Here is a 22,596-nt window from a genome sequence, read left to right as displayed (position 1 = left end):
CCAATATCTCGTGGAGTGGGAGGGGTACGGTCCGGAGGAACGGTGCTGGGTGCCGAGGAGGGATATTCTGGATCCGTCCCTGATGACCGAATTCCATCGTGGTCATCCTACGCGCTCGGCGCCGCGCCCTCCGGGCGTCCCCGAGGCCGGAGTCGGCGCACGGCTGGAGCCGCGCGTCAAGGGGGGGGTACTGTCACGGTTTCGGCCGAGGCAGCTCCTCCTCCTTGTTCGGGCAGGTTTCGCCGTTCGTCGTCTCCGGAGTACTAGCTGCCACCGCTCCATGTTTTCTGTTTGACTAGTTTTGTCTGATTAGCCACACCTGTCTTGTGTTATGTCTAATTAAGCTCCCTATTTAGTTTCCCTGTTATGAGTGTTTCGTGTTGGTGTCGTTTCGTACCTGTGGTTTGGTTCGCCACCTCTGTATTGCCTACTTCTCGATTTAGAGGAGTTTTGCGCGCCTGTTTTGGGCGCTTGTGTTTCACGCCTGTGTGCGTTTTGCCTCTGGCTATTTTGGATTATTGCATTGCATTTTCCAGTAAAGTATTTTGGACTCTCCTTCTGCTTCTGCACTTGATTCCACACCACACCATTTCTACACGGCCCTGACAGACTCTTAAATCATTTGTCATGTTACGGCATGCCCACGTTTACTTAATTGTCATTTAGTTCCCTTCAACAGTGACACTTTCTGGAATCTTTCCTGGCTGGCTTTATTTTGCGTCGGATGATTTTTATGTCAGTAATTTCCCCTAAAAATAAATAATGCCTAGAAATCGTGCCCTGACAGCTGTTGACGGTTGCTAAAAGGTACTCCCATGAAAAAATGATTTAGCTGTATTTATTTTCTTACTCTGGGCTGCTCTGGGGACATACAATACAAGCCATATGCATTCATTTATACCACGGTAACCTCTTAATAAATTCAAGGCTTATTTTCAGAAACGATGCCAACAAACTGATAAGGCTGTGTCTTTTTATATATTTTTACAATGAGTGTTTAAAAAACAATTAAATATGGTTTTATATTATGAATTAAGATATGTGGAAATGTCTAGCCTTTGACTCAAAAACCCTGTAGGATTTAAAATTGCAGAGGGCCCAGTAGTCACACCGGTCTCTCTCCAACTCATATTTCATAACTGATAGAATGATATCCTACATTTAGAGTCTAAGTTAAGTCTTCCCAACTGGAAGCAAGTGCCTGTTGCCACATGAAATTAAACAAAGATCCCATTACAGAAGTATGCCAATAACCCTCTCTTTAAAATAGGTGGATATACACTGAGTGTACAAAACATTAGGAACAGCTTCCTAATATTGAGTTGCACCCCCTTTTGCCATCAGAACAGCCTCAATTCGTCGGGCATGGACTCTACAAGCTGTCGAAAGCGCTCACAGGGATGCTGGCCCATGCGTCACACAGTTGTGTCAAATTGGCTGGATGTATTTTGGGTGGTGGACCATTCTTGATACACACGGGAAACTGTTGATCATGAAAAACCTAATAGCATTGCAGTTCTTGACACACTCAAACTGGTGCGCCTGGCACATACTACCATACCCTGTTCAAAGGCACTTAAAAATGTTGTCTTGCCCGTTCACCCTCTGAATGGCACACATACACAATCCATGTCTCAAGGCTTAAAAATCCTTCATTAAACTGTCTCCTCCCCTTCATCTACACTGATTGAAGTGTATTTAACAGGTGACATCAATAAGGGATCATAGCTTTCACCTGGATTCACCTAGTCAGTCTATGTCATGGAAAGAGCATGTGTAGATTACTGTCTCTGGTGCCAAGTTCATAATGGACAACCAGACCAGTGGTTGTTGTCATAAACAAAAGTGCATGTTCTGTTTGCATAGAAAGAGAAGTGTTGGCTGACAACATATTTAGCTGTAAAGACTAAAGAATTTATACAGTACGGGTTTTCAGGGAACAAAGTGAACCTTTCAGACTGCCTGTCAGTCCTCTGGCTACTAAACAAGCCTTCATATTCAGTCCAGTTCTGCTGCATAAAAAATGGCAGAGATTGGGAGCCCTTCAGAGTGCAGCCTGGCAAGGCGATAAAACAAGTTAACTGCACTGGCAATGAGTAATGTGGCACCTCCGTTCACTTGCTCCCATTACAGGCCGCTTGCCGCAGCGTAATTACTCATAACACTGTTGCTATGCAAAAAGGCCATAATAATAATAGCAATGATTAGCAATGATACTGATAATCGCATACAAAACTGCAATTGGGTGACACTTCATTAGCAAACATCAAACCCCTCAGAAGGGTGCCCTCACACTCATTAAGTGGGGATGTGATAAATAAGTAAGGAATCCAGTCAGTGAGAGAGAGAGAGAGAGACCCAAAGGATTGTAACACCCGCTACAATGTTCCCATTTAATGGTTACTTTCCTGTGTAGCGTTTGTGTTTTGTTTAGTTTTTTGGACGGCTCGGGGGGTTGGGTGTGAACGAAGGTAGAAATGTGGCTGTGGGTTTTCCAGGCAGGCAGGCAGGCAGGAGAGGAAACCAGCGTGATGCAGAGTAGAGCACTGAGTGTTTTAATACACACTTACATTTGCAAGTGGATCAGAGTTTTTTTTTATTCTCTCAGGGTTATTTGAATAACATACAAAAATGTCAAGGTCAGACGCAGGTTTGGAATGAAATGACCAAGCCATTACTGCACCAGGAAAGGCTGCGAACGGTAATAGAGTGTTTCAGGGAGAGTTGTTCAGGGCATGTGTTCATTTCAGAATCAATCATGGGTCGAGTGGTGTTTCGAGACAAAAATCTTTTCGGAATATAGTTTTTTTGTATTCACAAGTAGTACATGAACAACTTAAACAAGCCCTTGTGGCCAATAGCAGGCAGCATACTTTTTTGTGAGTTATCTTTAACATGGCCTGACTGTGTGGTACAGGCAGGCCCTAAGGTTACATCCCAAATGGCACCATATTCCCTATGTAGTGCACTACTTTTGACCAGGGCCCATAGTGCTCTAGTCAAAAGTAATGGATATAGGGAATAGGGTGCCATTTTGGATGCAGGCCTGAGATGTGAGTAGGGAGACCTCCGCTAAAGTCCAGAAGAATCAGCATCTGTAAGCTATTTGCCTGATTAATGGTGCATCAAAATGAGAGATGATTGATGGTTAAAAATATAATTACCTTCATAACTTAAGTGTGTTTGTTTTAAAGCTTTACATCGTCTAAATGTCCAGAGATGTAACATTTTCATAAGGCCTGGAATATGGAGGGAGACTAGACCTATAGCCTATATGTATGAAAGGCCTTCATAAAAAAGGCCTTTCAATCTTCCCGTCTCGCACTAGGAAAGTTTTGGACCGTTGTTTCGTGCAGATTTAAAAGCTGATTTATAGGTGCATTGATATGTGGCCCCTTGAACCATATATACTTAGGTGTTATGGACACACACAAACGCTGTGTAAAAACTAAGCCCTGTAACAAAAGAGTGAGGGAATAACTTTGCAATGGAAAGTGGTCCTTGCCAAAACTCAGACTGTATTTGCCAACACAATAATGTTTGTGTGGTTCAGTTACAATTACTGACTATCCATCCAGTCCTACTTCTCTTACCTCTGTTCCAGAGTCTATGATGAACAGACCATAATTATGTATCGTAATGATACTTCTTTCTTGCCTCACATTTCTATCTACAGAACTTTGCTCACCGGAGCCCAAGGCCTATTCAGGCAGCAGTTCACTCTCCTTCATTTTGAAGTGAGTAAATGTTTCTGTTCTACATTAGGCAGTAGAATGTATCCATCTGAAAGTCTCCCAGTCCCTTTATGATCCCATTGAGTGTCTTGGAGGGTCTCTTCCTTTCCCGTGGTCCTTGAAATGACTCTTTCATACAGAGACCCTTCTTAAAAACTAACTGGCTGTGGTATAAAAGGGCAGGCAGGCAGCATTCAAGTTCTTTGCACCACGAATTTGAATGAATGTGTTACTGTAACAGAACTCTTTACAAAAAGAGATGGAGCAACACAATCAATCATAAAGCTGCTACACAGAAGCCTCTCTGTGGTTCCTGTGTCTTTTGACAGGCTTTAATAATGCTTCCACTTGTGTGGAGCCCACTGTTTGTACGAGGAGCTGATTCGGGAAGCTTTGTGTTATGTTTCTTCTGCCATCGTAATTACGCGAGCTGGGATTGGTTTAACAAAAATAGACATGACTCGCAGTCCATTTATCAAAAGTTATGTGTGCAATTACAAGGTAATTCTACTGTAGGAGTGCCCTGCAGATAACACTTCAGTGGTGGCCATTTGAATAACATTGTTTTTCTACGTTAAATCAGTAAAAGTTAGCTTTGGCAGCCGCTCCGTTCATTACTGTTTTACTTGCACAGAATATATTTTGATGGATCGTGACCAAAACCAAATGACCTTGGACACTTTCTACAATAGCCTACGGACTGTGTTGCCAGCAACCGTAACTGTGAATAAAAACAGTTGTAGAACTTAACCGTACATCAGAGGTTTGTTGAGGCTTTCTGCAACCACATTATATCCCTCTTAAATGTTTACTGTAGTCCACCCACTCTATAATTCTGGCAAACAAAGTGAAATCAAAGTAAAACAGGGAGTGAACTAGTCCAAGGCACAGCGAACCTCGGTCATTCAAAGTACATGCGTGGGGAGGCCTTTGAGCAGTCGTGAGGAAACTGCCCTGTTTCCACTGGAACAAGTGAATTGTACTGAAGAAAATACACCCATTTCAATATTCTCTATGTTATCAGACTGTCACCTGGCCAATCTAGGGCATTTCACCTTGCTCAACAAAATTGATAACATCTACAGGATATTGATTATGATTCAGAATTATGTGAGTAAAATATTTAAAATGTCTATCACTGTCCTATTCTTCAAGCCCATACACTTATGTCCAAAGCAGCATATAACATACTGTATAAGGCTATACGGCAACTATATAAAGATTAAAGTGATTGGTTGAATAAAGTGATTGATTGACACTGGTGCTATGCCTTCCCTCAGGTTCCAGGAGTACAAGGCCTTAGTGGTGGGTCTGCTAACGGACCAGCCTGAGGAGGTACTAGTGAACGTGGTGAGGGCCCAGAAACCTGCCAACAGGGCCACCATCAGGAAGTGTGGAGGCATCCAGCCCCTGGTCAACCTGCTGACCGGAACCAACCAGGCTCTGCTGGTCAACGTCACCAAGGCTGTGGGGGCCTGCGCCACAGAGCAAGAGAACATGGCATATGTCATAGAGATGTATCATATATTTAATTATGTGGCATAAATCACCCACCCAGTTCAGATGATCAACTGTGGTGGTAAGCGCTTTGTTTGAAGTCTCACTTACGACCAGACATGTCTTTGCAAGCTCTTCAAAATGTGTCATAACCTCTGTTATTAGCGGCCATTCAGCATCATAATTGGTCCTAATAATGTTGTTGACAGACAGTGTTATGACACAACTTGGCATGTGTCCTAATGATAATGTCAGGCTATGATCTTAATCATTCATCTTTACGAGGTAGGTTTCATGTTCTTCTTCAGCTGAGTGACAGTTTTAAAAGCCTTGTTTATTGACCCTGCTGTAATAAATATGGTTGTGGTGGCGCGTCCCACAGTTTTACTGTACTTCTGTGGTCATTCATGTTGCTGGGCTGGTCAGGGTAGCATACCTTCAGCCATCCAAGCCCTCAGGGCTGTAAAAATATAAACACTGAACACATACAGTCCAGTCCTGCTTCTAGACTACAGTATGTGCTCATTTGGTTTCAATGCTACCAAACGCTGCATACAGTACAGTATACAGTCCCATCTGAATTTCATTGCTTTTACAAGGCTGTTACAGACTACAAGACCCTTACTCAATTAACACTGGACACAAATAAATAACTTACGTCCGAGTACGTTTTGTTAGGCAAGCCATTAACACCATTGTCAGGAAAAAGTTATATGGTTAAGATAAGCAGAACTACAGTGGTGCAATAAAAAGTGCAGAACGTTGTTGTGAAGAAATAAGGCCATTTCAGCAATTAGGCTAGCTAGCCTAGCTTCTGGAAGACATTCAACACACACAGCCCAGGCAGAATATTATATCAGAACACATTCATTCAAGGCCATGTTTTCTCATGGAATGTATATTTAGGCCTTGTCATTTTGCATTTACATTTAGTTGTGGACAGAAAGTCGTTATTTCCACAAGTGCTTTTTGTATGTCTTGTGGCAGTGACTTATTTTGTGGACCTGTTTGTACAGTAGTTCGCTGAGCAATTAACATAGCTCACATTTGATTGTTTCCTGCTCCAGACCACATATGGTCAGAGCTGGTTCTCAGATGAAGGACCATTGTCTCACTGACTTACTGGACTACAGGGTGATGTCTGTTTGTCTGTTGCATTCAAATTCAGGTGCAAAATCCATGTCAGTTATCTTGGCTTTGTATTCCTGGTGCAGGGTCACATGGCCAGGAAAAACTCCTGGCCGTAGTTGTTCCCTTACAAAAAAATAAATACGTCAAATTTGCAGTTTAACTTTAAAATCGAGTTTTCACATTGTGAAATAGCTGTTTTCACATGTTTTAGATTATTAGATTTAGAGTTCACATGTTAACACCACCTTTTCACGTGAGAAATAAAGCGTGTTTTCACCTCACGTGAATTGCAGTTTCGAAAATCGGATATGCAGTTTCACATGTGAAAAACTGTTTGACAGCCCTAGTTGACATTAAAGTGTGAAAATGCACATGTGAAAGTGTAGCGGACATGAGTCGGTGATGGTTGGTCACATGTTTTTTGGTCCTCTTGGTTGAATGGTCAAGATGTTGGCCAGGTTCTAATCCCGGCAGTTACAAAAGCACACATGTGAAATGTATAATATCACCTGTGAAATGTTGGGAAACCACATGTGCACATGAGTCATGTGAAAATGTAATATATGTGAAACTTCATACGTGTCCGAAAACCACGTGTCTGACTTACACGTCTGTGATTTGTTCACCTGTGAAACCTCACATGTGTCTGGCTCGTGTACATTTCACATATAAAAAATCAATTTGTTTTCCCAAATTTTTGTTTTTTCATGTTCTTTTCACATGATTTTTTAATGTTTTCTTTATTGGAACGGTTGCTATTCAAAACTAACTTTTAAAAAACTTTTTTTTTTAATTAGCTTATTTTTATTCTAAGCTATTGCACTGTATGGTTAATGACATCATAGAAAGTATCACATTACAATCCCTCCTAGTACTTTTATGTAACTTACAAGAAAGAACATACGTACTGCAAATGCCTTGAGTCTTTGTGGTCTCCCCGTTTCCATCCCTCATCCAAACTGTCAGTTGTCTCCTTCATGCTAACGTGTTTCATACCTGCTCTTGTGAGGACAGCACTTTTCTGGCACTTGATATGAAGTTTAGTTTGTTGTTGGGCTTGATTTAGGAGGCCCCGTAGACTGGAATCTTATGTTATGATCCCCCAGACTGATTTATGTGCAAACGGAAGACAGATGGCGCAGGGGACTTCTCCTGATGAGTGCTCGCTCGTTGCCAGTCACGGAGATACCGTGATTAGGGAGTGTTTAAGTCATTATGACAGCATTCAATGTCGGCCTTGTTGGTGGAAGCACACATGGGAAACACGTTACATGTTATTTATACCAGACAACGGGCGCACTGTGGCGTAATTCTTTGGGTTCCCAGACCCTGACTACAGCCTTGACTACAGTCATGTACGCAGCATGAAATACGGCTTATGCTTAAGTAAACTTCAACTCAGACGCAATGAAATATAGAGAGATCTGTCTACTGGCTCTGTTTGATTTGGAAAGAAGTACCCCTGGACTACCCACCATACAGTATAATGTTGTTTTGGTTCTATATATAAATATATATCTATGGACTTCACTCACTATACATGAATTTACACAAGTTAACCTTTGGCCTACCATCACGTAGGCGGTCAGTGATTTCTCATGAAGATTCACTTTACCAGACGAGACAGCGAGTGGGTTTTTAGAGCTGTGGTGGAAACAGAATTGGACTGTTGAAGGTTGGTTTGTGATTGAAAACTCATTCAGCTAAATGTCTGATCCCTTTGATCCTGCCCTGTGATGGGTATTCAGGGTCTGGACATGGGCAAACTGATACTGTATGGCCCAGCCCAGCCGAGCCAGCTCTGAGAAAGAGAAGCTCTCAAATGCTCCTCTTAACTGTGAAAGTATGGTGTAGATCACACTGACTGGGCCCACTGTAATATCACTTTCTCTCTTTTCTCTTCCTCCTCTCTCTTCTCTCCCTCTCTCCCTTTCTCTTCTCTCTCTCTTTCTCTGACTTTGTCTCTCTCGCCCTCTTTCTCTTCTCTCTCTCCCTCTCTCACTTTCTCTTTCTCTTCCTCTCTCTGTGTCTCTCTTCCCTCTCTCTCTCTATTTTCTCTCTCTCTTCTCTTTTCTCTTCCTCAACAGGATCATTGACCGTCTGGATGGAGTGCGCCTGCTTTGGTCCTTGTTGAAAAACCCAAATCCAGATGTCCAGGCCAGTGCTGCATGGGGCATTTGTCCATGCATTGAAAATGCAAAGGTACAGTACGTAACTTTTTTTCTCCACTCACAGTTGCAATACATTTGTTTTAATTATTTAATTATAATGACAATTCTGCATAACAACAAATTTAACAAATATTACACTGTTATAACACTACATAAGTCTCAAGTTTGCCATAAAAGTTGTCATTGTTGTTCTATTGCAGGTTTATATTTGTATGTTGATCATTGCTGTAATATGTTTATCGTGTTTGAATCCCTCTCTCTGCCACTGTTATATCATCATGTCAGCCTCCACAAGACTCTCTCTCCTAAAAGATGCACTATGCAGAAATCTCTTTGCCATTTCCCGGTTGCAAAAATTCTAGTTTGCCTAATTTCAGTTTATGTGATAAAACAAGCAAGTATAGTGTAGAGTATAATTGTACCATCTAAACCGCTGTGAAATATATTTTCCATAACCAAAAATATTGTATTTTCAGCTGCATGAAGCTGGTGTACAAAACCGAAAGTAAAAGACGCAAAAACGAAACTTAAAAACGGGAAGCATAGAAATATCACAGATAGAACAGATCTACCGCTTCTTAGACTTACTTTCAATGAGAATGAAGTTACATATTGCAGCTTTAAAGACAATCTGGTGTTGGGAGGTTGCAGCAGGGGCAGCGCTTACATGAACCCTCCACTAATATAAAGCAGAACACGCTGCTCTTTGTTGGTGAACTGGGAAACAGGCAGCAGGCAGGCAGGCAGGGAGAGACTTGGAAGAGTAATATCCTGTGGCATAAGTTCTGATTCCTCTGTTGAAAATCCTCCATCAACATGCTCTGAGTTACAGTGTCACACAACCAGCAGCAGTTTCTTCTTACACAACAAGCAGGGTGCCAGACAGACAGGCCGTGTCTCCTGTGACCCCATGCTGCATATTCAGCCTAGGCTGCTGAACATACTTCTACTGTACAGTCCTCACGACATTAGGGCCGACTGTATAGCATGCATATACTGTTTACATTTACATTTTAGTAGACGCTCTTATCCAGAGCGACTTACAGTTAGTGCATACATTATTTCATATTTTTCATACTGGCCCCCCGTGGGAAACGAACCCACAACCCTGGCGTTGCAAACGCCATGCTCTACCAACTGAGCTACATCCCTGCCGGCCATTCCCTCCCCTACCCTGGACGACGCTGGGCCAATTGTGCGCCGCCCCATGGGTCTCCCGGTCGCGGCCGGCTACGACAGAGCCTGGATTCGAACCAGGATCTCTAGTGGCAACCGATTGACAAGCTGTTTATGTTAATCATGTCGATAATCTAATAGAACAATGTTCCATTTGTATTTTGGAAAAAATATACAACGGCCCGGGGAATCAAACCCACTGACAGATATATTTCAGCAGTTCTATATGAATGCAATAGACTGTTTGTGCATTCCAAATTGCACCATGTTCCCTAAACAGTGCACTACTTTTGACCGGAGGGCCCATAGGGCTCTGGTCAAAAGTAGTGCACTATATAGGGAATAGGGTGCCATATGGGATGCACAACAGTCTATTGCATTCATATAGAACTGCTGAAGTATATCTGTCAGTGGGTTTGATTCCCCGGGCCGTTGTATATTTTTTCCAAAATACAAATGGAACATTGTTCTATTAGATTATCGACATGATTAACATAAACAGCTTGTCAATCGGTTTAAGTTTAAACAGATACATTGGGTCCAGCTCAGGCAGGTGTCTCAGTCTCAGTTAGGGTGAGGGAGCTTTTCACTTGCTAGAAGGAACTTTTCTGGTCCAGAAGTGTTGCAAAAATGATATATGGCAACCATATGGTCCGGCCGCAGCTCAACTCACTATTTGAACGCTAACAAAGTTTGACAATGTTTGTCTGGACTCTACAGTGCCAATTTTTGTAGGAATACATGAACATGCTATTTGGTTGATTTCTGAGACAGGGTCAATGACAAGAGCTAAACAGTGCAGGGTTTTGCCCGTCGAGGAGAGCGAGGGGAATTCGATACTGCTTGGTGTAGTAGTAGTTATTTAGATAAAACCCCCATGTGGTTTTAGTTAGCAGCTCCACAGTGGATTTTTGAGAGAATCATGGTGTAAATGCAGCTGCTGGATGCTCCAGTCCAGTCCATACCTCTACTCGTCCTCAGACACACTTAGACACATAGAGAATTCAGAAACAGTACGCCCCACTACCGGCCTGCCTGGCTTGCCTGGCCAGCTCTGTGCTGTGAGTAAAGCCCCAGTCATTATTGCATGCAGGCAGTCAGCAGGGGCTTTGCAGTGAATCAGTAAATTAGCTTTGTTCCCTCAATCAAGGATGTAACCTGCCCTGCTGTTCATATAATGAAGTGCATCATTAATTTGCCAGGACATGGACAACTTGCGATGAGTGATGTATTTTTTATTTTACATCGTAGCCTACCGTATAGCAGCATATGAAAGTAGGAGCCTGATTGCTTGCTGGAGAGGGTCAGGGCAAACTAGCCTGCTGCGCCACTTGGGCCGGCTTCCTTCCCTCTCCCTCGGTCTAGGCTACAGTGGCTTGCGAAAGTATTCACCCCCCTTAGCATTTTTCCTATTTTGTTGCCTTACAACCTGGAATTAAAATTGATTTTGGGGGGGGGATTTGTATCATTTGATTTACACAACATGCCTACCACTTTGAAGATGCAAAATATTTTGTCTTGTGACACAAACAAGAAATAAGACAAATAAAACTGAAAACTTGAGCGTGCATAATTATTCACCCCCCCAAAGTCAATACTTTGTAGAGCTATCTTTTGCAGCAATTACAGCTGCAAGTCTCTTGGGGTATGTCTCTATAAGCTTGGCACATCTAGCCACTGGGATTTTTGCCCATTCTTCAAGGCAAAACTTCTCCAGCTCCTTCAAGTTGGATGGGTTCCGCTGGTGTACAGCAATCTTTAAGTCATACCACAGATTCTCAATTGGATTGAGGTCTGGGCTTTGACTAGACCATTCCAAGACATTTAAATGTTTCCCTTTAAACCACTTGAGTGTTGCTTTAGCAGTATGCTTAGGGTCATTGTCCTGCTGGAAGGTGAGCCTCCGTCCCAGTCTCAAATCTCTGGAAGACTGAAACAGGTTTCCCTCAAGAATTTCCCTGTGTTTAGCGCCATCCATCATTTCTTCAATTCTGATCAGTTTCCCAGTCCCTGCCGATGAAAAACATCCCCACAGCAAGATGCTGCCACCAACATGCTTCACTGTGGGGATGGTGTTCTCGGGGAGATGAGAGGTGTTGGGTTTGCGCCAGACATAGCGTTTTCCTTGATGGCTAAAAAGCTCAATTTTAGTCTCATCTGACCAGAGTACCTTCTTCCATATGTTTGGGGAGTCTCCCACATGCCTTTTGGCGAACACCAAACATGTTTGCTTATTTTTTTCTTTAAGCAATGGCTTTTTTCTGGCCACTCTTCTGTAAAGCCCAGCTCTGTGGAGTGTACGGCCTAAAGTGGTCCTATGGACAGATATAGTATGAAAAATGTATGCACTCACTAACTGTAAGTCGCTCTGGATAAGAGCGTCTGCTAAATGACTAAAATGTAAATGTAAATGTAATACTCCAATCCCCGCTGTGGAGCTTTGCAGTTCCTTCAGGGTTATCTTTGGTCTCTTTGTTGCCTCTCTGATTAATGCCTCCTTGCCTGGTCCATGAGTTTTCGTGGGCGGCCCTCTCATGGCAGGTGTGTTGTGGTGCCATATTCTTTCAATTTTTTAATAATGGATTTAATGGTGCTCCATGGGATGTTAAACATTTCAGATATTTTTTTATAACCCAACCCTGATCTGTACTTCTCCACAACTTTGTCCCTGACCTGTTTGGAGAGCTCCTTGGTCTTCATGGTGCCGCTTGCTTGGTGGTGCCCCTTGCTTAGTGGTGTTGCAGACTCTGGGGCCTTTCAGAACAGGTGTATATATACTGAGATCATGTGACACTTAGATTGCACACAGGTGGACTTTATTTAACTAATTATGTGACTTCTGAAGGTAATTGGTTGGACCAGATCTTATTTAGGGGCTTCATAGCAAAGGGGGTGAATACATATGCACGCACCACTTTTTTGTTATTCTTTTTATTTTTTATTTTGAAAAAGTTCTTTTTTTCATTTTACTTCACCAATTTGGACTATTTTGTATGTCCATTACATGAAATCCAAATAAAAATCCATTTCAATTACAGGTTGTAATGCAACAAAATAGGAAAAACGCCAAGGGGGATGAATACTTTTGCAAGGCACTGTACATCACGCACACCGACCAGATAATGTGTTTTCTATTTAATTTAATCTTTGGGGAAAAGGGACAGCAGGATAGCAGGGGCCTTACGTGTGTAGCTTCATAATGCTGCGGTTTTCAGGGATCTGGGGTTCTGTCCAGGCCATGAAAGGGATCCTCACTAGTCTGTCACAGCTGGTGGCTTGAGAAGCACTTCCTCTGTCGCTGGTGAGTCGTGGCATCATCAGTATTCCTTAGGAAATGCTTCCTGTGCTGTGTGTTGGGGCAGAGCGGAGCAGGGGGTCAGCTCCTGGCTCTGGCTCTGGCCCGGCACACACTGTTCATCCTCTGGCACCACATCTGAGGGGAGCAGAGAGAGAAACACCACCATGTCCTGTCCAGCTCTCTTGAGTCCTGGTCTGTCAGAGCTAGAAGGCTCCATTCAATACTCCTCCCTGCCTGCACTCCTGTCCCTTGTTAAATAGGCCACTCACATTGAGGCTCGTGTGATTGTGGTTAACCAGTGTGCTCATTGCTTTATTTATCCTTTATTTAACGAGTTGAGTCCCATTGAGATGCAAATCTCTTTTAAAAGTGAGCCCTTGGCTTGGTACAACCCCACACAACCTTCAAAGGGAGGGGGTTATGATTAATCACCCAGACAATAATGTCTACGGACAGAAATCTAAGAGACATGCTATATTAAATCCTCAATGTCGTAGATGGAGAGATAATGTTGATGGAGATGTAGATGGAGCATGCTTTGTGACGATTTGCATTCTGCCATCTCTAATTATACACTTTCCATAATCTTGGTTTACTATTTTCATATTACTGGAGACATTACAGGCTGGCAGTAGCTATGTATGCTACCTTCATACTCAGTGGTGGAAAAAGTAAAGATACCTTAATAGAAAATGACTCAAGTAAAAGTAAAATTCACCCAGTAAAATTCTACTTGAATAAAAGTCTAAAAGTATTTGGTTTAAAATATACTTAAGTATCAAAAGTAAATGTAATTGCTAAAATATACTTAAGTATCAAAAGTGAAAGTATAAATCATTTCAAATTCCTTATATTAAGCAAACCAGATGGCACCATTTTCTTGTTTTTTTATTTACGGAATGCCAGGGGCACCCTCCAACACTCAGACATAATTTACAAACGAAGCATGTGAGTTTAGTGAGTCCGACAGATCAGAGGCAGTAGGGATGACCAGGGATGTTCGGTTGATAAGTGCGTGAATTGGACTAGTTTCCTGTCCTGCTAAGCATTCAAAATGTAACGAGTACGTTTGGGTGTCAAAGAAAATGTATGGAGTAAAAAGTACAATATTCTCTTAAGGAATGTAATGAAGTAAAAGTAAAAGTAGTCAAAAATATAAATAGTAAAGTACAGATACCCAAAAATATGACTTAAGTAGTACTTTAAAGTATTTTTACTTAAGTACTTTACACCACTGTTGATACTGTATATTTCCCCCTTTGGTGGCGATTATGTTGAGGTATGATTTCAAAAGCGTCCTGATCTGCCAAGCCTCAATGAAGGCCGCGTATGTGCCCGCTCTCTTCCGAGGTGGTTCTGAGAGAGGCTCACCAGCAGCGTAGCCCCATAAGTGTCTGAGAGTTCTGTGGTATCAGCTAGCCCACTGGTGCCCATGAACTCAAACCAGGGTCTATGGTGCCAGCTTGGCCTGAACGATCAGGGAAACACACTGACTCCTTCAGTTCCTCCGTGACTGACTCCGGTCCCTTGTTCCTCTGAACAGTGTAGGCTACATGGAAAGGTCATTAGATACAGATGTACTATCTTAATTTGACCAGTTTCTCACAGCAGGAAAATAATCCTGCAGCAACAGGAAATGTGAACTATTATGTGGATTATAATTAATGGACATTTTTGTAGGGGTTGATAAATTTTTTGGTAGGATAAATCAAATCTGACATTTTAAAGTGGAAATTACAAACTTTAGAAGCCTGTTTAAACCTTGAATACACTGCAATTAGCATTTCCTGCTGAAAATTCTCTGCAACAACAGAGTAATCAAATGAAGATAGAACTTCTGTAGGCATTCTGTTGAGTATTAGTGTTGTGAACAGTGTTGGCCTAACCTACATTGAGGGGTAGAAAAGGGAGTCCAAATAACTCCTCATCCAAATGGATAGGCTGACATTAGATAGGTCTGCTGTAGAAGTATTAGTTTCCCTTGGCCCTCGTATTACTTGGCAAGAAATCCCCAAAAACTTACCCTGTTGATTTCTGTAAATGGCTTTTTATAACAAACAGAACCTATCTCACCTATTTGGCGTGCTTGATGTGGAATAGCTACTGGCACACCACACAGCCTATCCGTATTGACAATGGCCCTTTCCATAGAGCGGAAGCAGGACAGAACCATGGCTACTCACATTACCTCCGATTGGGCTGACTGGCACTGATGGGGTTTTGATTGTTGCTAAGGCTGATGAAAAGGCTTTTTATTTTTCCTTAGCATGTGTGTATCTTTCATTTTCTCTGCTCTGCTCAAATGCCCCGGCTTGCCTCCCTGCCCATTACACAGTATTCTGCTCCCTTTATTTCACAGATTGATAGCACCAAGCTAATAACAGGCTTTTGACTTTTAGGATGCAGGGGAAATGGTGCGCTCCTTTGTCGGTGGATTGGAACTGATTGTTAATTTGCTGAAATCAACAAACAAAGAGGTACTGGCGAGCGTGTGCGCCGCCATAGCCAAAATAGCCGAAGACGAAGAGAATCTGGCAGTCATCACCGACCATGGGGTTGTCCCAATGCTGGCCAAGCTGACAAACACAGTAAGTACATCTCAATGTAGGAGGACATAAAATACCTATAATCCTTCTCAATTAGCCTGTGTGTTTACTGGGAATATTCAGTCCTGTTATAAATTGACTATCCATTATATCATCATAAATTAACTTAATAGTTCTCAGATCCCTGTAATGTTTGAAGGAAGCTCTATTGAGTAGTATTCATAGTTTAGGCCCTGGTCAAAAGTAGTGCACTATATAGGGAATAGGGTACCATTTGAGACGCACCCATAGATGTCTGATGTCTTGTTCTCTCTTTATTACAGACTGATGATAAGCTGCGTCGTTACCTGGCTGAGGCCATCGCCCGCTGCTGCATGTGGGGCAGTAACAGGGTGTCGTTTGGGGAGGGCGGGGCCGTGGCCCCCCTCGTTCGTTACCTGAAGTCCAAGGACTCCTCGGTCCACCAGGCCACAGCTCAAGCCCTGTTCCAGCTCTCCAAGAACCCCATCAACTGCATCACCATGCACGAGAACGGAGTGGTCAAGGTATGTTTGTTGGCCCCTGATGTTTTCGTTCACTTCTTTGCTCACAAGCACTTGTCCTTTCCATACCTAGTGGTCAAGGTACTGTATGTTCATTGGCCCATGCAAGTATTTTCATTAATATCTTTGCTCATGATCATTTCCTCCAAGCATTCTCCTCACACCTTCATAGACTTACTTTACATTTTTATTTATATAATTCCTTTAGATTTTCAGTATACTGTAGTTGCACATAAAGTAATTTTTTACATTTTTAGTTGGTGTTTTGAGACAAAATACTTCATCAGCCTTGATGAAAAAGGCTTGGAGCCCCATCACTCTACTTTGTTTTAGTGATGTGTGAAAACATTGGTAATAAACGTTGAAAAGCTGTAACTATTTTCAAAGCCTTTGACCAACGGAGCAGAAACAAAGCTAGTTTTATTCTCGTCCGAAACATGACTCCACTTTCTAACCGTCATGGGAATTCAGCAAAGCAAACAACTCAGTGTGTGCGAAGTGCCACTTCCCTTGTAGACCCTAGATGCCATTACAGAGCAAGTCAAAAGGCTGTATCTTGGGTAACTGTTGCTAAGAGTTGTCCCTGGACATGAGAGCAGAATGCGGCAGTGACATGTTTTAGGCCCAAGGAACAGGGCCACAGTTGTCTAGAGCAACACTGTTTTATGGGGGATATTTCAATGGAAAGCACTATTGCTTCATTGAGAAGAACATTTATTAACTTAGAAATAGTCCAGTCTACATTATTACGGTTATTTTGTCATAATCCATAATTGACTGAGAATAGGGACAGTGAGTGTTTCATTCAGAATAATACTTTTTATTATTTTCATTTTCAAAAGCTTTTTCCTAACTAGTCATGTTTATATTTATGTGACATTAATGTAAAGATTTTAAGCTTAGATTAAAACTGCGTTTAATGTCATGTTGTAGAGAACACTGTAATGCAATGTTTGGGAAAATGTTCTTGGCTTTTTTTTTCTAATTCAATCACATTATTTTCAGAACAAGATTTTCACGAGAAACTTTTTTCAACAACAACTGCGATATAAATTATGAAGTGGTTCTGCCATTGCAGCCAAATATTTTTTCCCATGTTCATTTAATGGTGTACTTTAGCTTGATCTGCTGTTGCAGTGTATGTGGTTCAACACTAGCCATAATTGGTAGCTGGACTGAACATTGGGTGTTCCGAAAGAGTAATGACCAATTTGCAAAAGTTGTTAAGCAGAATCTTTTTTGTAGTTCAAGCCACGACAAAACCTGGATAGCTGTGTGAGTGTGTTTGTGTGTGTGTACGTATGCCTGTTTGTGCATGTGTGCGTGTGCGTGTCTAAACGCCTTGCATACCACCCTTTTAATCAGTCTCTTTCTGTTTGCCCTTATTAATGTACCAGTGCAGAGTGAGTTGTTTCAACACAAATCCAAAATGTATTTTGGGATTTTAAAGAGCTTAATTACAAAAGAAAGGCAGGCCACGTTACATTATACCACTATTGCGTGTTTAAATTATTGTTATTCTGAGCGGTTAAAGGAAACACACACAGGCGGCTGCATTGTTTCAGTCTGACTGGGTTCATACTAACAGTCTGCTGATGTATACCTGCCTGACCCCTGGAAACATTACGACACCAGAGCCTGTCAGTAGTCAATTAATCAATCAAATGTATTTATAAAGCCCTTTTTACATCAGCAGATTTCACAAAGTGCTTATACAGAAATGCAGCCTAAACCCCCAAAGAGCAAGCAATGCAGATGTAGAAGCACAGTGGCTAGGAAAAACTCCCTAGAAAGGCAGAAAGAAACTTAGAGATGAACCAAGCCCTGACGGGTGGCCAGTCCTCAGTAGTGCCCCACTGGGCACACACTGGTTGAATCAACGTTGTTTCCACGTCATTTCAATTAAATTACGTTGACCCAACGTGGAATAGATGTTGAATTGACGTCTGTGCTGTGGGGCAACACTAAGCAAGACATTGAGGCCTGGCTGTATTATGTACAACCTGCTTATGATCTATGGATTGGTGTGACATAGAATGTGTTAGAACAATATTTCCTATCTCTTTCTGTAATGTTACATTCGGTCTAATTCACGGCAGTGTAAAATTCAAGACTGCCTCTTGTATTATTGCAACCATATTTCAAAGGGTATTTTCTCTGCCATTGAAAAGCTCTAAAAACATGTACACCCACAAGTAGTATAATGGTTTTGTAGGATTTTCTCTCTCTGTCAGAGCATGCTTGTCTCTCTCTCTCTCTCTCTCTCTCTCTCTCTCTCTCTCTCTCTCTCTCTCTCTCTCTCTCTCTCTCTCTCTCTCTCTCTCTCTCTCTCTATCTCTCTATCTATCTATCTATCTATCTATCTATCTATCTATCTGTCTGTCTGTCTGTCTGTCTGTCTGTCTGTCTGTCTGTCTGTCTGTCTGTCTGTCTGTCTGTCTGTCTGTCTGTCTGTCTGTCTGTCTGTCTGTCTGTCTGTCTGTCTGTCTGTCTGTCTGTCTATCTCTCTCTCTCTCTCTCTCTCTCTCTCTCTCTCTCTCTCTCTCTCTCTCTCTCTCTCTCTCTCTCTCTCTCTCTCTCTCTCTCTCTCTCTCTCTCTCTCTCTCTCTCTCTCTCTCTCTCTCTCTCTCTCTCTCTCTCTCTCTCTCTCTCTCTCTCTCTCTCTCTCTCTCTCTCTCTCTCTCTCTCTCTCTCTCTCTCTCTCTCTCTCTCTCTCTCTCTCTCTCTCTCTCTCTCTCTCTCTCTCTCTCTCTCTCTCTCTCTCTCTCTCTATCTATCTATCTATCTATCTATCTATCGCTCTCTCTAGCTCTTTCTCTCTCTCTCTGCTCAGTACTGTAAGTAACTTTCCTCCCCAGCATGCTTAATGATGTATAACACAGTCCCCTAAGCTTAGCAGAGGAAATTTAGCATTGAAAATAAAGTATTTTACACTGGAAAACACATTAGTGATCCGTCTGAGTTTTTTTGCTTTTTTTTCTGTCCCTCTGTCTTAAAAATATCCAAATGCCATTTCATTGCATCTCTTCAAATTTCATAAACTGTATTACAGTTTTTCTCAGTCGCTTTGGTGCATTTCTTAGATCAAAAGTGCAATTCTTGATACTACTTGTACAAATTCCAAATCATCTAGTCACTTGTGCACATCATTAAAGCAATTTCTTATTCCTTTGAACAAATTGCAATTGCTTTTGTACATATTGCAATTGATAATGTACAAGTGTCAGCTTTTTTCCACATTTTCAATTGCTCATGTCATGTTGATCAAAATATAGTAGATGGGTCTCTGTTGAATAGTCTTACCCCTCAAAACATCTAGGCATTAGTTCCTTGCATAAGCCATTACATGCAAAATTGTTGAACTATTTGTCATAAACTGTCAAGCATAGTTTTACACATTTCTATTAGACCTTTTGTACAAAAACGTAAATTGCTGAATCGTGCAGGTGAAATTAACCCTCACTCATGAAGGAATGTAAAGTGTTAGTTCAACCAACAATCAACCAGTTGTCTAAATTGCTCAAAGGTGCATCTCATGAAGAATCAATTGGCAAGCATATATAGACAGACCACAACACAGAGTTGCAATTTTCCAATAATGGATGGACCAGGAAACGAACAGGGTCAACAGCCAAGAGGAGGAAGAAGAGGAGCAAGGATGCGTGGTGGAAGGCAAAACAGAGGAAGAGGCAGAAGAGGACATAGGCGCATATCTGATGACATAAGGGCCACTATTGTAGACCATGTTGTCAATCATGGCCTTACAATGGCTGAGGCGGGTCGAAGGGTGCAGCCGAATATTGGGAGATCAACCGTGTCCTCAATAGTACAAACGTTTCGAAGAGAGAACAGGTATGTCCACCAATGTACAGTGCACTGTTACTGTATATAAGCAGTATACTGTATACTTCCTACAATGCTTCATATTACAGTAGTCCACTTGTATTTCACAGCATACAGAAATATACTCTATACAGATACATACTGCACCTTACATGCACCCACCTGTATGTTTTACAGTAAAATGTGTGTTCGCATAGTTTTTGTCTATGTGAAAGTGTGCGATGCATCACTGCATTTTTCCACACATAGGACTGCAAGATTACCTCAAACCGGTGGCAGAGGACGCCTTTTCACACCTCAACAGGGGGAGGCTATTTGCACCATGGTCCGAGCAAACAATGCCATGAGACTCAGGGAAATACAAAGGACCATTATAGAAGACAACGATGTCTTTGAAAACATCCATACGGTTAGCATCTCAACCATCGACAGGGTGCTGCATAGAAACCAGATGAGTATGAAACAGCTGTACCGTGTACCATTCCAAAGGAATGAGGACAGAGTTAAGGAGCTACGGTACCAGTATGTACAGGTAAAACATATATCTATGTAACTACTTTACAGCAACATTTTATAGTGTTGCATAGTACAGTAAGATAAACTGCACACATTTCCATTGCTGTGGAAGGAACATGCAATATATGTACATTTTATGTCACTCTTCCTTACCAAAACAAATTCAACTGTGTGTTCTGGGATATAGCGTATAATGGAGTTGGAATCAAGTGAACCCTCTCACAACTTTGTATACGTGGATGAGGCTGGCTTCAACCTGACCAAATGCAGAAGGCGGGGTCGGAATATCATCGGTCACAGAGCTACTGTGGATTTGCCAGGCCAACGGGGAGGAAATATCACCATGTGTGCTGCTATTTCGGAGCATGGTGTCCTAACCCATATCCCCCTTTTAGGGCCATACAACACCCAGCATCTACTCAACTTTTTAGAGACTCTCTACAGGGCTCTCATCCCTGATGATGAGAGGGGTCTGTTTAGAGAGGATTTGCCAAAGTATGTGGTCATTTGTGATAATGTGAGTTTCCATCGATCAAACATCATAAGGCAATGGTTTGTGACCCACCCGAGGATGCTCATAGAATTCCTCCCACCTTATTCACCATTCCTTAACCCAATTGAGGAGTTCTTTTCAGCATGGAGGTGGAAGGTGTACGATCGTCAGCCACACACACAGATGACCCTGCTGGCTGCAATGGATGCAGCATGTGAGGACACCACAGTAGACGCCTGCAGAGGATGGATAAGGCATTCCAAAAGATTCTTTCCGCGTTGCATTGGAAGGGAAAATATCCAGTGTGATGTGGATGAGAATATGTGGGCTGACAGACAGGAACGTCTGGATGTGTAGAGACAGCACTAGAACAGTGCTGTGGGCAAAGTTGTGCCTTAGGGGTGGTTTCCTGTGTTTCTTTCTAATTTAGTTTTTTTTTCCTTTGTGCCCCTTGGGTTGTCCAGTCTCTTTCAATCAATAACCCACATACAGTAATATGTAAATAGTACTGTTGAAATTGATATATGCCATAGAAGTGCAGCCTTGTGCATTTTCAATACAGTAACTGTCATCCAAACTGTAGCCTAAGTTTACATCAGGTAATACTGTCAAAGTACACAGTTCCATTGACAACATGCCTAAACATTTTGACAACCTTGTTCGTGAACAATGACTCAATGACTTATCATTCTGATGACACTGACATGATCATTGGCATGAATATTTACTTTTGAGAGATGTACTAAGGATTTTTAGTGACTGACTAGCTTTAGAAACATATCTATTGTATATTGCAGTTTGTACAAATTGTTCTGAGAAATGCACTTATTATTTTGCACATGTTAGGGATGATGTGAAAAATGCACCAAAGCGACTGAGAAAAACTGTAAAACCTTAAAGCAACTTTTAATATTGCATGAATGTCACACCCTGGCTCTGGGACTCTATATGTTGAGCCAGGGTGTGTTCATTCTGTGGTGTTCATTCTAGTTTGTTGTATTCTATGTTTGCCTGAGTGACTCCCAATCAGAGGCAACGAGTGTCAGCTGTTGGCTGGTTGTCTCTGATTGGGAGCCATATTTAAACTGTCTGTTTTCCCTTTGTGTTGGTGGGTTTTTGTTCCGTGTTCGGTCATTGATACCGTGGACGTCACGAGTCGTTTCTTGTTTTGTATTTGTGTTTAAACTTTAACTAATTAAAGTATGTTTGTTCATCACGCTGCGCCTTGGTCTGTTCCATATGACGATCGTGACAGAAAAACCCACCTCGACTGGATCAAGCAGCGTGACGAGGAGAGAGGATGGACTTGGGAGGAGATGAGTGCGAGTCTGGCAAGAGGGATGGAGGCCTTGGCCACGGGTAGGAGTGAAGCCCATACATTTTTTTAGGGGGGGCTAACGCCGTGGGACTGACGGGGCAGCAGGAGGCCGCCAGGTTACGGGAGTCACTGGTCACCAGGGGGAAGGAGGATGTAGAGGCACGGCGAGAGGTACTGGCGTGTGTTGCCAGTCCGGTCCGGCCTGTTCCTGATCCCCACGTAGGGCCAGTGGTGTGTGTTCCCAGTACGGTCCGGCCTGTTCCTGCCACTCGCACCAAGTCAGTGGTGCGCTTCGTCAGCCCGGCACGGCCCGTTCCTGCTCCCCGCACCA

The 22,596-nt window shown here is 42.3% G+C and overlaps 1 pseudogene; it reads left to right on the top strand.

Moving 5' to 3' along the window:
* Nucleotides 1-22,596, top strand: part of LOC121570293 — a 62,216-nt pseudogene that overhangs the window by 30,307 nt on the left and 9,313 nt on the right.

Source organism: Coregonus clupeaformis, chromosome 7, assembly GCF_020615455.1.
Source record: "Coregonus clupeaformis isolate EN_2021a chromosome 7, ASM2061545v1, whole genome shotgun sequence".
NCBI classification, from domain to species: domain Eukaryota; kingdom Metazoa; phylum Chordata; class Actinopteri; order Salmoniformes; family Salmonidae; genus Coregonus; species Coregonus clupeaformis.
This window is presented reverse-complemented; position numbering and strand designations above follow the sequence as displayed.